Source organism: Leopardus geoffroyi, chromosome D4 (assembly GCF_018350155.1).
Source record: "Leopardus geoffroyi isolate Oge1 chromosome D4, O.geoffroyi_Oge1_pat1.0, whole genome shotgun sequence".
Taxonomy (NCBI): domain Eukaryota; kingdom Metazoa; phylum Chordata; class Mammalia; order Carnivora; family Felidae; genus Leopardus; species Leopardus geoffroyi.
Window position 1 is genome coordinate 88,108,208 of NC_059342.1, and position 5,901 is coordinate 88,114,108.

The following is a 5,901-nucleotide window of genomic DNA, read 5'->3' on the forward strand; positions in this document are numbered from 1 at the left end:
TGGATGGAGGCCCATCGGTTTATTTCTCATCCAAAGGGAGGGTCTCACGAAGCATCGCCAGGTCGGGACTGCCTGCGGCGGAGATGGGGTCACACTGGGCGGAGGGCTCCGGTTGGGGGGTGGGGGGAAGGCGGGTCCCAACAACACCCGCTGCAGAAAAAGCTGGGGGCCCGTTTCCCACGGAGGCGCTGGCCCTGCCGTTGGGCCACCAGGATTTCGGTGTCACTTCCTCCCAAGCACGCTAGAGAAAACAAACCGTCTTAATCGTTTACATATGCTGCTCCGGGAGCTGAGGGAGGGGAGCACAGCAGCCTCCCCCCCCCCCCCGCCCGAACAGAAAATCTATTCAAACATTGCTGTCACTTTTGTAGCCCTGATTGCTGGGCTGTGTGGGCAGCCGTTCTGGGATAGAATTTTCCATGAGGATAAGGTACCCCAGGCCCCGTCCCAGGCTGGGAGAACTTGGAACCTTCCTCTCTCTCAGCCTCCCTCTGCCCCTTTGGCCAAGCACGCTTGGGAGAGGAGATTGCAAGCATCTGCCTCTATTTTTTGTTTGTTTGTTTGAAATAAAGGAAGGTGATTGGGAGAAAGAGAAAAGGCAGTCGGGCTCTCGGAAAACCCCAGACCTGAGAAACAGACCAGTTTGACCTTGGGCAGAGCACTTCTCCGGGCCTCAGTTTCGTCCCCTAAAATGAGGGTAAGAACAGGTAATGATCACAGAAGCCGCACCACAGGATTGTTGGCACAGAGTTACCTTCTATCAACGGGCACTTTGGTGTTTATGGTGACAGCACGCAGAGTGGAGTTTGAGGTCCCGGGGTGCATTGAACACTGTTCCTGCCCAGAGAACCTGGCACACACCATTCAGGGCCCCTTCTTTGCCCACACTCTTGGGGAACGCCAGTTGAGGACCAGAGCAAAATGGCATCCCCGCGTCCCACCCCTGTGTCATCCCTCCCTGGAGGGCGCTGTGAGGCCACTGTCGGGCACAGAGCTGGGAGAACCACAGGCCTAGTAGGGGGGCCCCTGACCTAGCCTTCTCTTGAAACACAAAGGGACGAACAAATCCTAAATCACCAGCAGGGGTCACAGCGTAAACATTGGCACCAGCCTTCCGGAACGTGTCCCATCTGATGCCATCTCTCAGCCCCACCTTGAGAAGGAATCCAAAAGGGGAATCAAAACCAATGCGTGCTGAGCCGTTTGCCCCACGTTTCATCCCCGCGGTGTAAAAACCCTGAGAAGGCGGGAACCGAAAGGTAAATATTGTAGTTTACGTTTTATGGGCGGCTTGCAATCCGCTCGTCTGCGTGTTTTCTGTGACGTGGCTGATATAACCCTATCGGAAAACAAAAACAAACAGGCCCACGTAATCGTCTCCGCTGGCGAAGGAGCTCTTTAAAGATGGAAAATGTGTTGGGGCGCCCGGGTGGCTCAGTCGGTTAAGGGTCTGACTTCAGCTCAGGTCGTGATCTCACAGTTCATGAGCTCGAGCCTCGCATCGGACTCTTTGCTGACAGCTGGGAGCCTGGGCCTGCTTTGGCTTCTCTCTCTCACTCTCTCTCTCTCTCTGCTCCTTCCCTGCTCACATGCTCTCTCTCTCAAAAATAGATAAACATTAATGGAAAAGAAAAGGCACTGAAAGGAGAGGTGTGCGGTTGGCATCATTCTAGAATGGCCCCGTGATTCTCACCCCCAGGTAACCACAGCTTTGTGAAATCCCCTCTCCTTGAGTGTGGGTGGAAACTCTGGCTTGTTTCTAACCGAAAATGAAGGAAGTTAGCAGAGTTAATGAAGGTCCCTAATCAGTTGACTTGACTTAATCAAAAGGGAGAGTGATTATCCTGGGTGGGCCTGACCTAAGCAGGTGAGCCTTCTAAAGAGACTCCGGTCTTCCCTGAAAGAAGGGGCTCAAAGTAGAGAGATGCTCTCTTGCCTGCCGGCCTTATAACCAAACAGCCCTGTTGTGAACTGCCTTTGGGGGTGGTGGCCCCCAGCAGCGGGGGGGGAGGGGGGGGGGCTTAGTCTTAACAGCCGACTGCCAGGAATTCAATTCCCCGTATAAAGTAAATGTGCTTTAGAAGGGGACACTGAGTTCCACAAGAGGCCCCAGCCCCAAAGGCCTCTTTGACTGCCGTGAGACCCCTAGCAGAGGACCCAGTTAAGCTGTGCCCCGACTCTTGACCTACAGAAACTGTCAGATCATGAATGGGTGTTGTTTTAAGCCGCTATGTTTGTGGCGACTTGTTACACGGCATAGACAGGAACACAGGTGGAGATAGAGCTTGGATGTCTACCTTGAGCTGGGCCTCCCTCTGCCCGTGGCACATCCAAGGACTCCAGACCCACCACAGAGGCGACCTGGAGCCTTTGCTCGAATTATCTGCCAGGCCACAGGAACAGCCTCCCCTCTCACCTCCTTCCGGGCCCTTCTGTACAAGCTGACCGATTTCTTGCCCTAAAACCCAGCTCCGATCATGACCCTTCCCTGTCTAAAGCCTCCTGCGGCTCCCGAGGGCTCTCTCAACGATGTTCCATCACCCAGGCCAGGTGTTCGGGGCTCCACCACCTAGCCCTGCTCTTCCTGTCCAGCCTTAACCCCTCCTTGTCCCCCGCCCCAGACTCTCCAGACAATCCCTCCAGACAGTTCCTTTTCCCTGTCTCGTTCCTTCCTCTGGCTGCTCTCTTATGGCCGTGAAAATGCATTCCAACGAGGGTTACGATGTAGTGTCAACTTTTTTTTTTTAAGAGAGAGAGAGATGGGGCGCCTGGGTGGCGCAGTCAGTTAGGCGTCCGACTTCAGCCAGGTCACGATCTCGCGGTCCGGGAGTTCGAGCCCCGCGTCGGGCTCTGGGCTGATGGCTCAGAGCCTGGAGCCTGTTTCCGATTCTGTGTCTCCCTCTCTCTCTGCCCCTCCCCCGTTCATGCTCTGTCTCTCTCTGTCCCAAAAATAAATAAAAACGTTGAAAAAAAATTAAAAAAAAAACAAAGAGAGAGAGAGAGAGAGAGAAAGCAGGGTAGAGGGAGAGAGAGAGAGAGAGAGAGAGAATCTCAAGCAATTTCCACACTCAGCACAGAGCCCAACGCGGGGCTCAATCCCACGACCCCGGGCTCACAGCCTGAGTCGAAATTGAGAGCCAGACGCTCAACCGACCGAGCCACCCAGGCGCCCCTGTAGTGTCAGCTTTTTAAAAAAACAAAGTCAAGTTCTAGACAGCCCGCAGATACCTCTGCATGTCTGGGGAGCTGCGTGAAGTTTGAAAAAGAATAATTCAATGTCATAATTTTATATTTGGAAATGGAAAGGAGAACCCTATTATTTTCAAGATTCGAGCTTTGGAAAGGGAAGCGGCTCAGAATCTTCTTGGCTGGCACAGATACCCTTGTCCCGTGGGTGGCCACACGACAGGCTCTCCAGGGAGCAGAGGTGAAGAAACCTGACATGCCTCACCATCTCTCTCTCTCTCTCTTTGGAGAGATATACACACACACACTCATATATAAGTGTATTATTTATACACTGACACATTTACATGTATCTAATATGCACAGATATATTATGCTTATTACATCTCATGTGCATATTTGTAATACCCATGGTTAAAAAAAAAATCTGGCAAGTAATAAACCATAATGTGAACGGTGATTTTTCTCAGGGACGCGGGATCGTGGGGGGGGGGGTCTCCGCTCTTTATACACACTTGTAAATTTCCCCACGTGGGCACTAAAACTTGACAAAACTCTTTTTAAAATCCCATCCATGGGGCGCCTGGGTGGCGCAGTCGGTTAAGCGTCCGACTTCAGCCAGGTCACGATCTCGCGGTCCGTGAGTTCGAGCCCCGCGTCGGGCTCTGGGCGGATGGCTCAGAGCCTGGAGCCTGTTTCCGATTCTGTGTCTCCCTCTCTCTCTGCCCCTTCCCCGTTCATGCTCTGTCTCTCTCTGTCCCAAAAATAAATAAACGTTGAAAAAAAAATTAAAAAAAAAAAAATCCCATCCAAACGGGGACTGTTGTTTTGAGCACAATCTCTATACCGCGAGCCTCAAAAAAAACCCACATGCCTCTCACTGAGCAATTTTACTTCTAGAAACGTACCTTCAAGAAACGGACGTGCACGGAAGATTTATGTTCGAAGATGCTCGTGGAAGCAGAGCTAATCCTGACGCGGCCTTGGAAAATTGATTTATCCGACGATAAGGGCCGAGTAAATAAATGATGAGGTTGTCCGGGATGATGAAAAACCAGGGGGATAAAACTCGCGTTCTTGACCATCAAAAGCCCCAGGAGGAAGTGCAAATGTACTTGGAGGTTTAAGGAAAACCTCCAGCAGTGACAAAAGAGCCGGTCCCGCGTGTCGCTGCCAGACTGTGGGAGCCCCACGCCCGGATGCCGCCCGGGTCTGTGACGCGCCAAGAAGCCCTTAACAAAAACTTTGGGTCGTGGAATCCCACCCCGGATAAAGGCAATCCTGAAGCCTTATCTTGTGTTGCACGTACACACACCGTCACGTTCATTTTACACACTATCTGTTCACTTAACACAAACACCTTAGGAGCCAGGCGCCCTTCCGAGGCCTGGGGACACAGGCCCAGCAGGAAAACGGCAGAGGCCCACACCCCTGTGCCCCTCGCACTCTACAGGAAGAGACCAACGACGGAGAAAAGAAGAGGCCAGCCTCGCGAGAAGGCAGCGTCCCTCGAGTGGGAGGCGAGGGGAGAGGCAGCGATCTGGTTGGGAAGTGGTCGCGATGACCCCAGCCCTCATCACAACGGGCACAAACAAGTGTCCCAGAGCCCCCGGAGGGCGACCCAGGACTGCCTCTGTGTGGTGACAGTACGGAAGGTTTTTATTTTCTTCTCCGAGCTTTCCCATAGCTCCCGAACCTTTGACATTGACCACTGGTCATACCTACAATTCACAGTTCGGGGCGCCTGGGTGGCTCAGTGGGTTAAGCGTCCGACTTCGGCTCAGGTCACGATCTCGCGGTCCGTGGGTTCGAGCCCCGCGTCGGGCTCTGGGCTGATGATGGCTCAGAGCCTGGAGCCTGCTTCCGATTCTGTGTCTCCCTCTCTCTCTGCCCCTCCCCTACTCACTCTCTGTCTCTCAAAAAATGAATAAATGTTTAAAAAAAATTTTTTAATAAGTTAAACAAACAAACAAACAAACAACACCCCCCTTTCAGGTTCCAGTTCAAAGGATACCTCTCCTGGCAAGGTTGATTGGATTTCACCAGCCGGACACATAGCCCCTTTGCTGTGACCGCCCCCCCCTCCCCCTGCCAAGGCCCAGCCCGCTTAGAAGGGGTGGGTCTTTCCTCCCTGGCCAACAGCCTCCTGGGGACACACACACACACGCACACACACACAGAGGCTTCTGTGGGTCCTCTGGGAACCGGGCTCTGCTTCTGCACGGGGTCCCCAGATCCTGCCCCTGCCTCCAGGACTGAAATGCAGGCTTCTTCGCCTTCGTTTCTCAGGTCCCTCTCACACCGGGGAAGCTTCTGGAAGCCTCGAGCCAAGAAATCCGCTGGACCAGGGAGCCCCAGGGTTTCCCGGCAGGGGCCTTCACGGGACAGGGGCCCCCAGCCACCACCTGTCTTGAGCTTCCTCCGTAGAATGTGTGCGCGCTGGAGTGGGGGTATAGCTTCTATGACGTTAGACCACACGGGCAACATTTTGGGGGCAGGGTCCCAACTTGACCCTGGGGTCTCTGTGACACCCCAGCCCGGCTCTGGCCTTTCCTGCTCACTCAGAGCCCAGGAGAAGATGCCCCCAGACACGACACCCCAACCAGGGCCAGCTCAGCTTCCCGGGCCCGGGTGTGCGGCCATGGGGCTCCCAGCCCTCCCCCACCCTGGATTGGGTCTGCCCGGCTGGCAGGAGCACAGCACACCCCTGGGCAT

At 54.1% G+C, this 5,901-nt stretch overlaps 1 long non-coding RNA gene across 1 annotated transcript; it reads right to left on the reverse strand.

The window, feature by feature from the left end:
- LOC123593457 lies at window positions 1-4,995 on the reverse strand. Its single transcript, XR_006710322.1, has 2 exons — window positions 4,095-4,995; window positions 1-1,339 (listed from the first exon to the last, which is right to left on the reverse strand). It is a non-coding gene; the product is annotated as an uncharacterized LOC123593457 (long non-coding RNA).
- Between the last annotated feature and the right edge of the window lie 906 nt (window positions 4,996-5,901).